Source organism: Lagenorhynchus albirostris, chromosome 3 (assembly GCF_949774975.1).
Source record: "Lagenorhynchus albirostris chromosome 3, mLagAlb1.1, whole genome shotgun sequence".
Taxonomy (NCBI): Eukaryota; Metazoa; Chordata; class Mammalia; order Artiodactyla; family Delphinidae; genus Lagenorhynchus; species Lagenorhynchus albirostris.
The window spans coordinates 83,037,762-83,056,614 of NC_083097.1; the positions used below are offsets into that span (position 1 = coordinate 83,037,762).

At 38.2% G+C, this 18,853-nt stretch overlaps 1 protein-coding gene across 16 annotated transcripts in view; it reads left to right on the forward strand.

Moving 5' to 3' along the window:
• The window catches only part of PAM (peptidylglycine alpha-amidating monooxygenase), a 280,812-nt gene that overhangs the window by 41,616 nt on the left and 220,343 nt on the right, over nt 1-18,853 (forward strand). The gene's annotated exons all lie outside the window — the stretch shown is intronic.

The window sequence follows — 18,853 nt, forward strand, 5'->3', positions numbered from 1 at the left end:
AACCCATATGGAATCTTCCACCTGGCCAGGGTTCTTCCTTTTTATATACATGCTGTTTTTTGAGCATTTTTTACTTGGCAGTGGTTGCAGCTATAACTTTCTTTTTGTGAGTTTGTGCTAACAACACAGATAATGCTTTGGTCGTACTTGGCCCCTATTGACTTAAATAGTTCCACCTCTGTGCCTTTCTGCCCCATTACCCAACCCCCTTGCAAGATGCGGTGGTGAAGCTGGGCTATTTATATTGTTTTAACCCGATATACTATAGAATAAAACAGGCAGTTTTCAAATGTATATCATTAAAATGTATAAATGTGTTTCAGCTTTTTGGGGAAAGAAAAAAAAGAAAATTTATACCAGGACAGCTGATTAAAATGGGATAATCCACTGCATTTAATAAGTCACACCTAGCAGATTATAGAGGGAAGAGTTATTGGTGCTCTTTATTCTAGGACATTTGGTGTGCGTTGCTGCATTTGACCTTTTAGAAGCTGTTGACATCATTTGGGAACTGCCAGTAAACCTGCCTTAATCTGTTAAACAGGAGGAATCTTAGCATTGTGGAACTGACTGGTTGATTAATTTAAATCCAAACACACACAGTCCTGCCTGGATGCCCTTTGTGAGACCCTCACACAAAAGGATTTCATTCAGAGGCATTATAACCCACATCCTGCTGTCAGACCCTTTCAGCTCAGTTGGTCTTCTTAGGCTGCAGGCATCATCTTTAACCCCTCTTATGCTTCCTTTTTTTTCATGAAAACAATATCTGTGTTTGGATTCATACAAATGCTCTACATTTTCAGCAAAGTTCTTAATTTGTATCCCAGGGAAAAGGTATTTTAAAGTTCCACTAATTGAGAGACTAAAATGGGAACTTATCTTAAACTGGCTTCTTTAGAGAAACATTAGAACTTAATCCAGTGCTTCCTTTGGGAATTATAATCAAAATTAGAATCATGAAATGTTGAAGTAAATTCTTGGTATTAGAGTAAGCCATCATCTATAATTCCTTTGACTTTTAGATTCAAAACATTGAAGGTTTTATAATCATTGTTTACTTTTGGGAAAACATCAAAGTTAATTGACTCATGGGTGAGTTCAGTGGTAGTATAAAGATCCTGAATGTTTAAATGAAAGCAAAGTTTGAATTCTTTAAGGATAAAACTTTGAATAATTTCAGTCTATTACAGGGACTAAGAAAAGTACCCATACATTGGGCACTCTGATGGGCTTGGTTGCAGAAGAGGGCAGATATTTGTGTGGGAGAAACAAAAGCATTGCCTTAGAATGCTTTCCCAGCACATAGAATGTTAGACTGGAAAAGATCAACACCCTCATTTTGAACAACAAAAAAACTAAGGTCCCCACTTAATTATTCAAGCTCTTACTTGGCCAATTTCTGTTTCCTCATCACCCAATTATAGACTGTACTGGAATACAAATGAAGCCTTTCAAAGAAGGTGGTATAATTTGATTCTCTGTGGTTTTGTTCATTATTATCAATTGTAATAACTTTTTAATTGAGAGCTTTTGATGTGCCAGTACTTTATGCATTATCTTTATCGTCACAACTACAGTATGAGGTAGTACTAGTGTTCTTCTCTTTTTGAAAATGAAGATCTGATGTTTAGAAAAGTCAGGGATTTGCCCAGAATAGCTGAATCATGAGATAAGATACTTTTTTTTTTTTTTTTTTCCTTTGAGAAGGTAGACTTGCAGCTAGATATAGGGAGGAGAAACGGGTAGTAAGAAATGTTTCTCCCAAGCCTCAGGAGTTGCCTTGAGAATATTATGGTGATGTGAATGACTCTGCCGTGGGTCACTGGTAAGGAAGAAAACTTAAGGCCATTCTGGCCTTAATTCTTCAGAAACAGTGGATTTGTTGTGAGGGGATATGGAAGCACCTCCTTTCTGGCCGTCATCAGAAGCAGTAGATGTCCAGGTGAGGAGCCTGTTGGGGAACCAGAGGACCTAGAAGATATGTGGTTCAAGAGAAATCATTGCATCATTTTGAGACTCTGTTTTTTATTTTCATTTCTAAAGGTGAAATTCCAATTTCTACCTTACCCTACCGCACTAGGTTGTTTCAGAGATTAAGTAAAATAATTTATTCTTTGAAAAATCACTTTGGAAAATTAGGACACAATACATTTGTTTATTTATTCAATAAATATTTATCAAGTGAATGCCAAAGGCAAATCATAGGTGCTATATTGAGAATAGGAGGCAAATATAGACTTTGTCTCTACTTTTCAGAAGATTGAAGGGAGAGGGAAATAAGACGCAAGATAATAACTAGGTAGTAGAATGTTTTAAATGCAGTTAGCCAGGTGGAGAATACTGTGGAATTTCTGGGGTGGAACCAGTCCCTGATGGAGGAGGTAGATCTTGAAGGATGGTAGGATTTGGGCTGCCAGGGAGGAGACACAGGAGGAGTGTATGTGCGGGGTGGAATGAGGAGGTAGGTGTGGGATTCCAGGAAGAAGAGACAGTAAGAGCAAAGGCTTAGAGGAGGGGAGGTATGGGGACATATTAGTGTATCAGATTGTCTAATTGTCTGTAGCTGAAGGTGCCTGGAGGTAAGGTTGGCAAAGATGTGTTCACATGGAATCTGTGAACTCTGCACTTTATTCAGTGGTGCACAGGAGGAGCTTTTCAGGATTTTGAGTTTTGTGGTAATCTGGTCAAGGCCATGATTTATGAAGACTCATTAAGGACAAAGTGATACGAAGAATGATTAAAGAGGTGGGACAATGAAGTCAGGAAGACCATGGACCAGAGCGTTATGAGATGACTGATAGAGAAGATCTAAGCTAGAGGGGCAACTGTGGGGCTGGAGCAAGGAGAAGATACATCTGTGAAATTTGGCCACTGAGTGGGTTTGGCCAGTGATGAAGAGTTAGAACCCTTTTGCCGTTGGAAGTTAGTGTGATACTTTTTCATTAAATCAGTATGAATTTGTTTTATTTAACAAATTTAAGCTCATATGCAAATAATAAAATCCCATATACACTGTCATTTTTCAGTCCTTATACTATCTTTACTTGGAATTAGGAAAAGTGTTGTATTAAGACCAGAGGAGCCAAGAATGTTGCTTCTCTGGGCTGAGAGGAAGTTCAGCGTAAATCATGAGGCAAAGCTGGGTTAGAATTGAGGGTGTTTTGAAATCCCCACCCCTTCCTGAAATAGCTGGAATACTTCTCCCACTCAGTAGCTTGTAAAATTACCCACCACTATAAAACCTGACAACACCATATCCTGGTGCCTTTCTCACCTTCTGCGATGGCCCACACTCTGTCTGTGGAGTATGTTTCTCTAAATAAATCCACTTCTTACCTAAAAAAAAAAATAGAACGGAGGGTTTTTTGCCTTATCAGAAAGGTGGTTTCCAGGAGGGGGCACTGTAGCTGACTAGTCAAGGCTTTAGAAATTCTGGCCAAATATCCCCTCAGAAGTGGTGCTTTAACTTACATTTGCTTTTGAATTGGCACTTGCCAACATGGATCTAGTTGAAGAAATAAGTTAAGCTCAGAGTCTCATTGAACCCTAAACTTCAATTTAATGATTAAGGTGGTTTGTAGATGAGATTTATAATACTTTCGACAGTCAAGGGGTGATTTCTTTGCTGTGTCTTTGTTTCCTGTGAAAGAGTATTTTACCTTCTAACTTTCGTTGTCTTTCAGTCTGAGATATTATAATATTGTTTGGATGTCTGTGAAGCCTTAAGATCCATTGGGAAATAAGAAGTGGATTTTCTGACATTTAGGACAGATAAAAGGGGGTATACAGTTATCCAGAAAGAATATGTCAGAGCTTGGTGGAGCTAGTGCTGTTATGCGGTACTTTGTCCCAGCTCCCAGCTCTGTGCTGTGAGTGGCCTAATGTGGGTGTGTGCTTCACGGGCTTCTCTGTGCTATCCTTGGGAATCCAAGTAAAGGAGGTAGTTATCATTTAAGAAAGAGTTTATCATCTTCCCTAAGAAGGTGGGAATGAGATTGCATTGATCAAGAGATTTAGTGGAGTGGCAAGAGGAAATAGAACACTCATGAGAACGTGACACATTAAGCTGTTTTTGTAGCGTAAGAGGAGAATAAAAACTAAATAAAGCCTGGATTTAGGGAATGAACGTTGGAGATACGAGGCCCCTTTTCCCTAAAGCAAGCGTCTTTTTTTTTTTTTTTAGGGTAGGAGTTTATTAATTAATTAATTAATTTTTGCTGTGTGCGTCTTCGTTTCTGTGCGAGGGCTTTCTCTAGTTGTGGCAAGCGAGGGCCACTCTTCATCGCGGAAGCAAGCATCTTTAACAGGACACAAAATCTGGCCACCTGGGGCCATTTGTCTCACGGACACTTGATTTCTATTCCTGCTGGTGGTCTTCCATATTCCCTTCAGCCTTCTGTAGTGGGCGGACATCTTTTGGTTTGGTCTTATTTTTGGATAGGCTATTTCTTTAATGATGTAGAGAATATTTAATTAAATTACATATTTATAAGAAGAACCAGTACAATGAAAAGATCATATTGATTAACATAGACAATTTTAAAAAACAATTACAATATTAAGATCAAATTCAAGAACACTCAAAAGTAATTTTTGGTTAGCAGGCAGCCCAGTGGGTGAGTGCTGCAGCGCAGGAGCTGGTGACCTAGGGCATCCTGCTTAGCCTCAGCATTCAGCACGTGAGGGACTTGGAGAGACTCTTTTCTAAACTCAACCTTTTTTTAAAAAAAACCCTAGCAGGGGGCTTCCCTCGTGGTGCAGTGGTTAAGAATCTGCCTGCCAATGCAAGGGACACAGGTTCGAGCCCTGGCCCGGGAAGATCGCACATGCCATGGAGCAACTAAGCCTGTGCGCCACAACTACTGAGCCTGAGCTCTAGAGCCCGCAAGCCACAACTACTGAGCCCATGTGCCACAACTATTGAAGCCTACGCGCCTAGAGCCCGCGCTCTGCAGCAAGAGAAGCCACGACAATGAGAAGCCCGTGCACCGCAACGAAGAGTGGCCCCCACTCACCCCAACTAGAGAAAGCCCGCACACAGCAACAAAGACCCAACGCAGACAATAAATAAATAAAATTTATTAAAAACAAACAAACAAAAACCCTAGCAAACTAGCTTTACTGTTGTACTCTTACTTTATGACCATCCCATCTCTGGAGTAGTCAATACACCTGTTCCCTTTTGTGTGCGTGCTGTCCAGATAACCTTTATTTACCTTTCCCAACCTAGTTTTGTTTAGACAGGTGGATCATCTCCCAGAAACAACCTTGAAATAGTCTGGCTAGTATGTTAGGATCTAGTCCACTGAAGCTGTCATTGGTCTTCTCTGAGAGCAAGTAAATCAGGATTGCAAGTTCAGAACACATTTAGATGAATTTTCATATTTTGAATTACAGTAGTAATTCATATCTATGGTGTTTAGAAAAACTTTTAAAAGTTTAAAATTATGTAATATAAAAATTGGAGGACTCTCTCAGTCTATAATTGAAACTGCCAGAAGTAACCACTCTCAGAAATTAGGTGTATATCTTTTGGGCATTTTCAAATAAACAAATGCATTTGTTTTAAAATTTGAATCATATATATAATGTGTATATATATATATATATATATATATATATATGTAGAGGTGTGTGTGAATCATATATATAGGAGGGTTGGCCAAAAATTTTGCTCAGGTTTTTCCATGTGATCTTACAGAAAAATGTGAACAAACTTTTTGGCCAACCTAATATGTGCATGCATGCGTGCGTGTGTGTGTGTGTGTGTGTGTGTGTGTATATATATATATATATATACACACATACATATATATATACACACAAATATACACACATACATCTATATATACACATATATATGTATATACACACTATTTTCATGAATTTCATGGTAAACTTTGCATGTTTTGCTTCTCAGACTCGGTATCTCAGGAAAAACAAGTGAGAGGTTAGGAGTAATTCCATTTTGTTGGAAAGCCTTTTCACTTTACCTAAATTAAGGAAAACTGAAATATTATGTTTTTCATGAGAGCTGACCTTACTATACTATTTTCAGAATTCTCCCCAACCTCTATGGTAGCAAAAAGTCCAACTTGTCAATTAGGTTAAAATTCTCTATGTTTTTCCAGACTGTAAATCGGTGCTGTGGTATTCCATTTTACTATTTTTGTAAGCAGTATTATTGCCATACATTTGTATGGTATTTACTCACAAGGGAAACATTAAAAGGCAGGCTTAGCTTCATCTGAATTGAAATAGAGATAATAATAATTTCTTTGTAGTAGCTTGCAGTATACAGTACAGAATGACAACCTTCATTTTTTATTGTGTTATGAGTATCTTAAAGAGGATCTGCCAAGTTACTTGATTATTCTTGCAATTACAGTATTCTACAGTAGAAAAAATTAGACCATGGTATTGTTTAAAAAAATGTCAATCCAATATAGAGAAGAAAACAATAGTTTTTATAGTACAGATGATAAATTACATACTTATTAAAACATTGCATCTGATCAAATAAGCATGATATATCATTATAGACTCAGTTTGATGTTGAAACGTTGTTATTTTAAGCAATTACTTTAAACCTGGTATTTTTAAGAGGGGTTGTGTTCTTGTGAATGGGGTGCCAGATGCACGGGAGAACAAATAGTTCAAAGGGAAGATTTAAATTATGTATAGTTTTGGGAGTTGTTAGAAGTAGAAGTAATTTTGCCTGTGATAGAAGACTTAACCAGGAAGACTGTGGAGCAGTAAGATGGTAGATTTCTTCTGATTTTATCTGGGTGTCATAATTGGGCATTTGGCTTGGGGGTGTTTTCTGGATAAGTGATGTATTGGCGGGGATTTATTGGAGCCCGGAGATAAATGGAACGGGCAGATGCCATCTCCTGGAGAAGTAAACGCAGAGCATCAGTTTTCATTGTTATCAGTACTCTGACCTCCGAAGGCACAGATGTGAGCTTTCTTTTCAAAGGGAATCAAGTATTCACCCTCAAGGAAAAGGATGTTTGTAATGTAATAATATTAATGCTTGTTAAGTGAGAAAACCATCTATGAATACTTATACTGTTGCTACCTGGGTGCATTATTTATTGACCTGTGACTTCGTCAGAGCTTCAGCTGTGAGAAGAATATTGCTAATGGAATCATGTAATGACAGTTGTCATTAAAAGTCACATTGCGGTGAATAGATTCAGAATTCATTGAGTCCCCTTGCTCTGTGTCACACTCGCTGCTTCTGTGACAACCTTCATTTCCTACTTAGTAAATCCAAGCCTGGTCGCTGGAGCCCCAGGAAGTTGTTAAAGCAATTAAAGGCTTCTGTCTCCCAGCACATTGCTTGGTTACCATAGTATCCTCTGCCTCCAAGTCTCTCCTGATGATGTCAGTATGCATACAGGGGTTGTTCAGAGCCTCTACGTGGGGATGATTCACCCCGCAATAAAGCCCCTCACCCGTTGCTCGGTTTCCAGTTCTATTTCAGACATCCCTAGAAATGGAAGGTAAGTGCCTTGTTTTGCATATCGGAGAATTACCAAATGCCTCTATTTTTCTCTTTCAGGTGAATGAATGGTTTCTTGCTTTCTACGGTATACTACTGACTGAAAACATAGTATATGTTTCAGCCAATTACCTAGAACAGACTTTTAGTTTGTACTTAAAGTGCGTGTATGTGTTTGTGTGCGTCTGTATGTGCACATACATGGCGTGGGCTTATATAAATAACTGTGAGTGTACAATGTAATGCTGGCTACTCTCCCTGGTAAGCAGCAATAGCAAACACAGTAGAGCTTTTTATTTCAAATGATTTGAAATATACAAATTCCTTAAAATATTTTGACAGGTGTCACAGCACAAATGCAATTTTCTGAGTGTGAATTATGTATTTTTTATTGATACTTTGTATATTTTATCCAGTTTTAAACAGTATTAACATTTGAAAGGTCTAAGAGGCTATGGGAAGATATTTTTAGAAAGAAGGGCCAAGTTACATTGAGAATTTGCATGTTAGGGAAATTAAAACTTAAATTGTTAAAACAAAGATTTAGTTACAGGGGGATATATGAAGTTTAAAGTATATTGATAACCATCATTTCATACTAATTTCATACTTTTAATGCTTTTCAGAGATCTCCCAATTTGATAATAAAAATAGTGCTTCTATTATTGTGACAAATGAAATCAGCGCTTCATAAAAGTTCTCCTTTAACACATACTCATGCTCCTTAAGGATGCCAGCTGTGTTCAGCTTTATGAAAAGAATATTGTAGACATTTACAACATTCAAATAGAAGAGCCATGAATGAGTATTTCCCTTGAAAAGTTAGTTTTCTGTTTCGAGTTTTCTACCACAATGTGCCCTATCAATAAACACTAAGTGATGAGACACACAGGTTTCTCTCTACTGCCTGTGTCTGACTCTCTCTGTTCCGAGAGGTCTGTTCATATGACAATGTTAGTTGTGCATTTATTTCCTCTTCCTTATTCCCAAGGGACTATTTCAGTATACTCTGTGAAGAATGTAATACTGTGTTTAAATGGATGTGGTAGGTAAAGGCAGTTTCTAAATAATTAATGGATAGCTTTGCAGGAGAATGAAGAAGAGGGGAGTAGGTAGGATGGGGACTCTCCCATTTCTTTATGTAGCGGAACCTTTATTATATGTAGGAGGTAGACAGATGGCTCTTTTGAGAGGTCAGTAAATGGTCTAGACTGTCCATTTCTAGAGAGACTGATTAAAACTGGCATTTTGTTTCTTGTATTTTTGGAGTCTTCTGGAATATACTCTGCTCTCTACCTTTGCTTTGTTTTTGTGCAATATTATGTTAGTGGACTGATAATGTTCTTCATTCACCTTTCTTTAAAGAATCAGTGAAAAACATAGTTGTGAGAGAGTGTAAAAAAAGGTTAAAAATTTAGTTTCACATAAAAGATATCTGTCTTATCTTGAATATCATAAATGCTTATTTATGAATGAATTCCTTTCTACCCTAAAATATGCTAAAATGCTTTGACTTTTAATTTCTTTACTGTTTTGAATACTTAATCCTGCTTATGTGTTTGAAAATTTGCTAGTTAATTCAAAAAAGTTCCTGAAAAGTAGAGAGAAATTATGATACCACCTAGTTTAGATTACGGTACGTTAAATGTTAAAGAAATTAAGTCAATATAAACTGTTTCCATACTTTTTAAAACCTTTCTATTGAAACACTTTTCATACGTTTGTATTGGAAAGAAGAGTATATTATATTCTAGGCTATGTTACATCAGGTTTTTGCTCTTTGTTGTATTAATGTTTTGGGTAATATAATGTACTGTATTGAGTAGCTAACTCTTTGTAATAAGAAAAATACTTCTGCAGTTTTGAATTCTTAAGATATCCATGTATATCTCCTCCTGCTGACTTAACCAATACAAGTAGCAGTTTATACAGAGTGTACTGTAAAGATTACAGTTTCCTTCATGCTTCAGGCAGGAAGTGGTTCCAAGCAGTTTTAGGCAGGGTGATTTTAAAAATTGCTTTAGGAGAGTTTTCATTCTATTTTTATGTCCTAATAAGAATGTTTTAAGTTTTATGCATACTTAAACTTGCTCCTGCTGAAATATGGAAATGCCAGGTCTGTAGACTTTACCAGTGTGAGACAATGAAACATGGCAGAAAAAGGATCATTTTGGCTTTTACTAGAAAGACAAATAAAACCGGTATCCAGAAGAGTGAGAGGAAGCTGTAATAGAGAACATGGACCTGGAAATGAACATTTTGTCCAGTGAGAGGAAAGAAGCTCAAGCTGTGAGGGCTTGGTTAAATGCTTAGCCCAGTTGTCTGTGTTCGTTTAATGGCAGAGCCAGGGCTGGGACCTAGATGCCTACAGTAGAACAGGCCGGTTTTCATTTATGTGACCCCACATGCCCCAGTTAGAGTAGAGCACTTTTTCCTAGTCAGCTTTTACTTTCTCCCAAAAAACGAGTGATGAAACAGTATAAAAACTAGGAAGGTATTATTTTTCTTTTGTTGCAGTAACAAATTATTGCAAACTTGGTGAATAAAATTTGTTATCTTAGAGCTCTATTGGTTAGAAGGCTGACACAGGTCTCAATGGACTAGAAAATCAAGGTGTCAGGGCTGTATCCCCTTCTGGAGGCTCTAGGGGAGAATCCATTTGTTTGTCTTTTCCAGCTTCTAGGGGTCACCTGCATTCCTTGGCTCATGGCCACCCTCCTTTACCTTAACAGCTAGCAAGTACAGACCGAATCCTTATGAGGCCATCTCGCTGGTTCTTCAAGGCTGGGAAGCAACCTTCATTTTAAGGCAGTGGTCCCCAGCGTTTTTGGTACCAGGGACTGGTTTAGTGGAAGACAATTTTTCCATGACCAGAGAGGGGGGGGATGGTTTCAGGATGATTCAAGCTCATTACATTTATTGTGCACTTTATTTCTATCATTATTACATTGTAATATATAATGAAATAATTATACAACTCACCATAATGCAGAATTGGTGGGAGCCCTGAGCTTGTTTTCACCTGCCACTCACTGATAGGGTTTTGATGTGAGTCTGCAAGCAATTGATTTGTTATGCTCTCTGTGTAGTCAAACCTTTCTGCTAATGATAATCTGTATTTGCAGCCGCTCCCCAGCGCTAGCATCACCTCCTCAGCTCCACCTCAGATCATCAGGCATTAGATTCTCATAAGGAGCGCGCAACCTAGATCCCTCACATGCACAGTTCACAGTAGGGTTCGCGCTCCTATGAGAATCTAATGCCACCGCTGATCTGACAGGAGGCGGAACTCAGGTGGTAATGCGAGCGATGGGGAGCGGCTGTAAATACAGATGAAGCTTTGCTCGCTCACCTGCAGCTCACCTCCTGCTCTGCGGCCTGGCTCCTAACAGGCCATGGACTGGTACTGTTACCGGTACAGGGAGCAGGGGGATTTGGGGACCCCTGATTTAAGGGGCTCATGTGATTAGATGCGGCCCACTGGATAACCTAGGATAATCAGCCCATTTTAGGACAAGATCCTTATCCTTAATCACATCTGCAAAATCCTCTCTGTCATGTAGGGTAACATATTCACAGGGTGGGGGGTTAGGATGTGGACATCTTTGGGGACCATAATTCTGCCCCCCTCAGAGACTGCAAAATATATGGCTGATTCTATCAACATTAAATTCACAAGTCAGATATTTTCACTGATAACTATAACTTAAACTTGTGATTGCCAACAGAGACCACGAAATCTTGACCTAATTCAGTGGATGCAGTCATCCCTAAGGCTATTAAAATGCCTCAAGATAATTAATGAGGGAAAATCATATTAGAAAGAAATGTTTCACCAACTCAAATGTTCAGAACTCTGAGGTAAAGATGTGAGTCTTAGAAAGTGACACTATTCTCAGCTTAATATTTTTAGTGAGAGGCTCACATCAGATGAAGTTAATTAAACAAAACTGATTTGGGATTGTGAAAATTCCATTAGCTAACTCCTATGTGGATGAGCCTGGGTTTCTTTAGAAGCCGAAGGGTAATAGCAAGGCCGCTAGAGACCAAAATGTGAGATCTGGTAACCCTGAGTTTTGAATAACACTGTCGTTCATTGATCTGGCATTAAGCCATATGAGTCACAGGACTCAGCAAATGAGCCTGGCAGGTATGCCTTGCAGGGTTTCCTAGGAAAGGCACAATCTATTACCACAATCAATAATGCTAGACTTGAGACCAACAGCTGCAAAAATAGTTTCTCTTATTGTTTACATCCTGTATTTATCTTCAGTTTAAGCCAATTCATAGCACATGTATCCATCTGTACTAAGCATAAGGTAATTTATATCTAGTAGTAGTTTTTAAACCTTGTTTGCTAAACACTAGTGGTAAAAGATGCAGAGGAGAAAGTGCTCAGGCATATTACTTTGGGACAGGAAGCCTAAAATTACATTTTGCTGTGGTTCTCTCAAGGAAAGGAGATGGAAAGAAAACCGACTGTTTTCCTGCAAGTATTCCTTTTTAGTTTTGGAATAATTTTCTGGAGGAAGACTAAACAGTACCTTAAGACCCTTATTTGGAAGAAAAGGGCTTGTGGAACACCATACATTTCTTTGCAAGAGGTAATTATTTTGACATTGATTCTCTTTGGTCGTAGAGAGTAAAACAACCTTAGGATTCTATATAAAAGTGAAATCTGGGCTTCCCTGGTGGTACAGTGGTTGAGAGTCCGCCTGCCGATGCAGGGGACACGGGTTCGTGTCCCGTCTGGGAAGATCCCACATGCCGCGGAGCGGCTGGGCCCGTGAGCCATGGCCACTGAGCCTGCGCGTCCGGAGCCTGTGCTCCGTAATGGGAGAGGCCGCAACAGTGAGAGGCCCGTGTACCGCAAAAAAAAAAAAAAAAAAAAAAAGTGAAATCTGAATTTATGCTGTCATGGGATTTATTTGTCAATTAAAATATCATTAAAGGAAAACTCATTTGACAATGAACTTAAAAATTAAAATCAGTGAGTTATACAATTTGATAAATGATATAAATAAATAAAAGGCAAAATATAAATAAATAAAACACAAACACCTTTAAACATTTTTTTAAATGTATACAGAATATTCAATTTAATACTGAATTTTCCCAGCTATGGTAAATTAGAGAGAATAGAGATGAAATCTCTGTTTTGTTAAAGAAAAAAAAAAACAAAAAACTACAGAGCAGCTGCCTTCTCTGTGATAAAAGAGACTGTTTAATCTTTAAATCATTTTGAACTGGCTCAGTTGCTTTACTGATCCTTTAACTTTGTTAAAATTATCTTTAAAGTTTATCTTTGAAACAAATCAGAGATAAAGGAACTAATGGAGATGAGAGTTTTGAGGTTCTGAATTGTATTTGGTCAGTGGGTGGTGGATAAGATGGAAGGAGACTTCAGAATCAGAAACTTGAAAGATTGTCATGATTTCTTATTGCCTGTTTTGAAAACTAGCTCAGGGTTTTATGTCTAGGGGGATTTTCCCAGTAACAGGAGTAAAGGCAATCAGCCTTTACTAGATCCAGTGATGGATCTAGGAAGTTATCCTAAGTCTTTCCTGCTCCAAAGGCTTTGCAGATCACAGTAGCATAAACTCTACTCATTTTTCTCACTGACGTTGCATTCACTTGCTTTTCTTTACTTTTTTTATTGCTTTAGTTTGACTTCCATCTTTGGGTCATACTTGCAAAAAGGAAAGCAATTATTGGAATTATTTACAAAGAAAATTCTGTTATTTTAATTTGTGGAATGCCCCTGTTTCTGCCAATTTCTGCTATGGACATGAGGTTCTATAACCGGACCAATGTTTTCATTAACTCCTCTAGGATAGTCAGCTTTGGAGTGAGGATTAATGGAAATAAAGGGTATCGGTTTTGCACATAAAATCTGTGGGCTGGGGCAAGTAGAAAGAAGAAAGTTTGAGCAGCAGTACCTGAAAGGGCACAAAGACAAGGGGACTGATGCTTGCCATCTTCTTCGTGGTGGTGGAGCGTGGGGGTGGGATATGTTGCTGTGGCCACTGCAGCGTAGGACTAGTCAGGAGGTGGGGAGGTTTAGTAAGAACTGTGCCCCATGCCTGGTGCTTACTGTCTGTCCTAGAGGACTTTGCAAAAGGTAAGCCTGTGTTGGGGGCAGGGGGGTGGTTCCTGGGTTTTAGCCACAGCCATGCTGAGAGATAGATGCCTTTTCTCCATGAAGGGTGCAAAAGAGGGGAGGCAATGGGAGACCGTCAGGCAGCCTTCAGGATTCATAAGTATGAGAATGAGCTCACCAGCCCAAAGAATTTTATAAATTCAAACCTTCCAATCACAAATACATATCACTAATTTAGAGGAATATGACTTACCAGTTGGAATATTAGAGTATGACAGGAGGCAGGTGGCATTGTTTTCCTTATAGGCAAAGGTCAGTCTTGTCCTCTTCGATCAAAATGCAATCTCAGTCATTACTATTGAATGCCCTCACGTGCATGATGGTGCACTAAGCACAATGCAGAATTAATCAAAGGACAACGTGACCTCAAATTTCAAGGAGTTTCAGCTAAAACAGAATAACTTATATATTAAGAATGACTTCCTTATTACTTAATAATTATTATTGTTTTATTTTCATGGTAATTTTTGCCAAGTGGCAAATTCCAGTTTGCCTAGTTGGGATTTGATAAATTCATTTTATTTGCATTTTACTAAAAAGTAAATTTTTTCTAAAATTGTTTATGAACTGATATCTTTACTTGATGGCGGTCCTATTGTTATCTTGCTAAGCTTTTTATCCCCCCACCTTTCTTAGTCCCATTTGCCTGACTTTAAAACACATATCTTTTTCTTGTGTTATATCATAGAATGTCTTTTTCTCTTTTTCATATACACCCACACATGGAGCTCACACACACTCACACACACAGAATTACTTTACAGTGAACGAGTCATGTCCTAGTCCTTCTCTTTACTCTTGTTTCCATATTCCTTTAGCCTGTCTATAAAATTTATTTTAAGCAACCCAAATCCTGATTCTTGAGCCCCTACTGAGTATGAAGGATTGTGCTACACAGTGAGGGCTCTGCCCCTCATTTTCTTCCACTGCAGTCCTTTGTTTGTACAGTTACCAGTATTTCCTTCTGACGGGTAGGAGGTTGGTAAAATTAAAGGATAGAGTGGGCAGAGGGAAGGGACATGGTTGGTTATGGAGAGAAGACACTGAAGTTAGAATCTGTAAGCCAGGAAGAGGAGAACTGAAGCAGAGCACTGAGATTATGTTGGGAACGTGGAGTCTTGTTAGGTCAATAGGACCAAGTAAAGAAGCAGCATCAACAGAATTATTTTGTGTTTTATCAGACGTTTTATGGTGAGCAAAACAGATTGCCATATATACACATAGAAACTTCTGCACTGAGTTACCAGTCTAACCTTTTCAACTACTTAAAATCTAAGTTTATAAACCTCAGAACTTTACATTTCTTTGACATCACTGCAATTATTTCACTATCCTGCCAATTCTCTGGTCATCATTTCTCAACCTAGGGGACTAAGTTTTTGAAATAAGTCCCTACATTCTATTTAGAAACAACCTGTGCTTTCTAAATAAATCTTAAAGAGGAAGATGTTCTTATGCCAAGAATCAAATATACTGAACTTGATAATTATCTAGAATTACCTTCTAACATGTTAGCTCTGTGATGATTTTTCCAGTTAGGTTGAACTGTTGTTGAAAGACTGATTGTGCAGAAACAATAGTTTGAAGTTTGTCCAAACTTAGTAAAATGTTGAAAATTTGAAGAATAACTGATTTTTCTAGTCAGTGTATTTTTCATTGTAACAACCCCTGTATTGATTTGGTTTTCAATCTATGGTCTTTTGTGTTATATAGATATTTCACTAGTTAGTTATCTGCCTGAAGTTTCAATATTTGGGGTTTTTTTCATCTTTGCAGTAATGACAAAGAAATGTAGGGTTTAGTGGTTTTTAAACTTGGGATTTGCGAAAAAGAAAAAGATCATTCTTGATGAAAGCTTTCACTGAGTTACAAAGAAATTTATGCTTTGCCTCCCTGGCAGCCAGTTATTATCAGATTGCAGTTACTTTTCAGAGGTGTTTACCCTGAGTTGAAGGTTCCTCCTATTGATGATCTGAATCAGGAATTAACTCTCATGGTGATCCAGTAGTTCACCTGTGTAAACTTGCTGTGTTACTGCTGGACACAGAATTTTTTTGCCCCCAAAGTAATATTGGGCTCAGAGAATTAAAGCATTCCCTGCCTCCAGGAACTTACATTACAGTCGGAGGGAAGAGAACACAAGGAATATGATGGCAGACTGATACAAATACCCCTATTTTTTGTCCCCCTTACAGCAAAACTGCTCGTGTGAAGTGCATGCATGTTCTCTGCAGTTCATTTCCTCTTAATCTCTCTGAATCCACTCCTTTTAGAACCCAACTCTCCACCAAAACTGCTTCAGTCAGGATCACGAGTGGCTTTCAGGTCAAAACCAGGGTCAGTTCTCAGTCCTCCCTGACTGGGCTTGTAGTTATTATTTGAAGCAGGTGGTCTTTCTCTACTCCTTCAAGCACTGCATCTTCTGGTTTTGCTTCAACTTAGTTTGCTATTCTTCCCAGTCTGCCGGTTCTCCATCATCTTCCTGACTCTAAAAGTTGGCATATTCTAAGATGAAGTCCCTGATCCTGTTTTCTTCTCTGCTGAAACTCACTCTCTTTGCGAGAGTTTGCAACTCATGCAGTTTCTATCTTGGTTTTAAGTTCTATAATATACTGACAGTTTCCAAATTTACATTTCTCATCTGAACCTCTCTCTTGGACTCTAGACAACATATTTCCACTTGGGATATCTAATAGGTATCTTAAATATAATGTGTCCCAAACTCCTGATGATTTCCTTGTGTCAAATCTAGTCTTTCCTATATCAGTTATCCCACAGATAATCAATGTTAACATTTTGGGATATGCCTTTCCAGGCTCATGTGGGTATGTATGTTTATTTCTAACTGCCACTCATGAGATAATATTGTGTGCTCTGTTTTCTTTCTCTAAATCTACCTCACCCCCTTTACTATGAACATGTTTTATACACCCTTGTACATTCTTTGGAAACCGAGCTTTTAGTAGCTACTTGGTTGTACCATCATTTACTAACTGACCTTTTTTGTGAACATTGCATTGCCTTCCATGACTTACTATTAAAGTGTAAACTATGACTAGTATCCCCATTTCATTTCGTATCCTTGTTACAAAAAAGAAAGAAAAAATCACTTCATGATTCTAGTTCTGCACTATTCCAACATGGTACTTACAAACCACAAGTAGCTGTTGAGCACTTAAACGTGGCCAGTCCAAACTAAGATGGGCCATAAAAAGTAAAATACAGATTTCAAAGACTTAGTTTGAAAAAAAATCTTATTAATAATTTTTTGTATTGATTAGTTGTTGAAATACTTTCTTTTATTGGACTAAATAAGATATATTTAAACAATTGACTTCATCTTTGTCTTTTTACTTTTTTAAATGTGACTATCAGCAACTTAAAAATTATATGTGTGGCTCACATATTTCTATAGGATGATGCTTTTTTTTTAACTTCTTTATTGGATTATAATTGCTTTACAATGGTGCGTTAGTTTCTGCTGTGTAACAAACTGAGTCAGCTATACGTATATATATATCCCCATATCCCCTCCCCCTTGCATCGCCCTCCCACCCTCCCTATCTCACCCCTCTAGATGGTCACAAAGCATGAAGCTGATCTCCCTGTGCTGTGAGGTTGCTCCCCACTAGCTATCTATTTTACATTTGGTAGATGTATATATGTTCATGCCAATCTCTCACTTTGTCCCAGCTTACCCTTCCCTCTCCCCATGTCCTTAAGTCCATTGTCTACGCCTGCATCTTTATTCCTGTCCTGCCCCTAGGTTCTTCAGAACCACTTTTTTTTTTTTGATTCCATATATATGTGTTAGCATACAGTATTTGTTTTCTCTTTCTGACTTACTTCACTCTGTATGACAGACTCTAGATACAAATAACTCCATTTCGTTTCTTTTTTGGCTGAGTAATATTCCATTGTATATATGTGCCACATCTTCTTTATCCATTCATCTGTTGATGGACACTTAGGTTGCTTCCATGTCCTGGCTATTGTAAAGAGTGCTGCAATGAACATTGTGGTACATGACTCTTTGAATTATGGTTTTCTCAGGGTATATGCCCAGTAGTGGGATTGCTGGGTCATGTGGTAGTTCTATTTTTAGTTGTTTAAGGAACCTCCATACTGTTCACCATAGTGGCTATATCAATTTACATTCCCACCAGCAGTGCAAGAGGTTCCGTTTTCTCCACGCCCTCTCCAGCACTTATTGTTTGTAGATTTTTTTGATGATGGCCATTTGGACCGGTATGAGGTGATACCTCATTGTGGTTTTGCTTTGCATTTCTCTAATGATAGTGATGTTGAGCATCCTTTCATGTGCTTGTTGGCAGTCTGTATATATTCTTTGAAGAAATGTCTATTTAGACCTTCTGCCCATTTTTTGGATTGGGTTGTTTGTTTTTTTGATATTGAGCTGCATGAGCTGCTTGTATATTTTGGAGATTAATTCTTTGTCAGTTGCTTCATTTGCAAATATTTTCTCCCATTCTGAGGGTTGTCTTTTCGTCTTGTTTATGGTTTCCTTTGCTGTGCAAAAGCTTTGAAGTTTCATTAGGTCCCATTTGTTTATTTTGGTTTTTATTTCCCATTCTCTAGGAGGTGGGTCAAAAAGGATCTTGCTGTGATTTATGTCATAGAGTGTTCTGCCTATGTTTTCCTCTAAGAGTTTGATAGTGTCTGGCTTTACATTTAGGTCTTTAATCCATTTAGAGTGTATTTCTGTGTATGGTGTTAGGAAGTGTTCTAATTTCAGTCTTTTATATGTAGCTGTCCAACTTTCCCAGCACCACTTATTGAGAGGCTGTCTTTTCTCCATTGTATGTGCTTGCCCCCTTTATCAAAGACAAGTTGACCATATGTGTGTGCGTTTATCTCTGGGCTTTCTATCCTGTTCCATTGATCTATATTTCTGTTTTAGTGCCACTACCATACTGTCTTGATTACTGTAGCTTTGTAGTATAGTCTGAAGTCAGGGAGCCTGATTCTTCCAGCTCCGTTTTTCTTTCTCAAGATTGCTTTGGCTATTTGGGGTCTTTTGTGTTTCCAAACAAATTGTGAAATTTTTTGTTCTAGTTCTGTGAAAAATGCCATTGGTAGTTTGATAGGGATTGCGTTGAACCTGTAGATTGCTTTGGGTAGTATAGTCATTTTCACAATGGGGATTCTTCCAATGCAAGAAT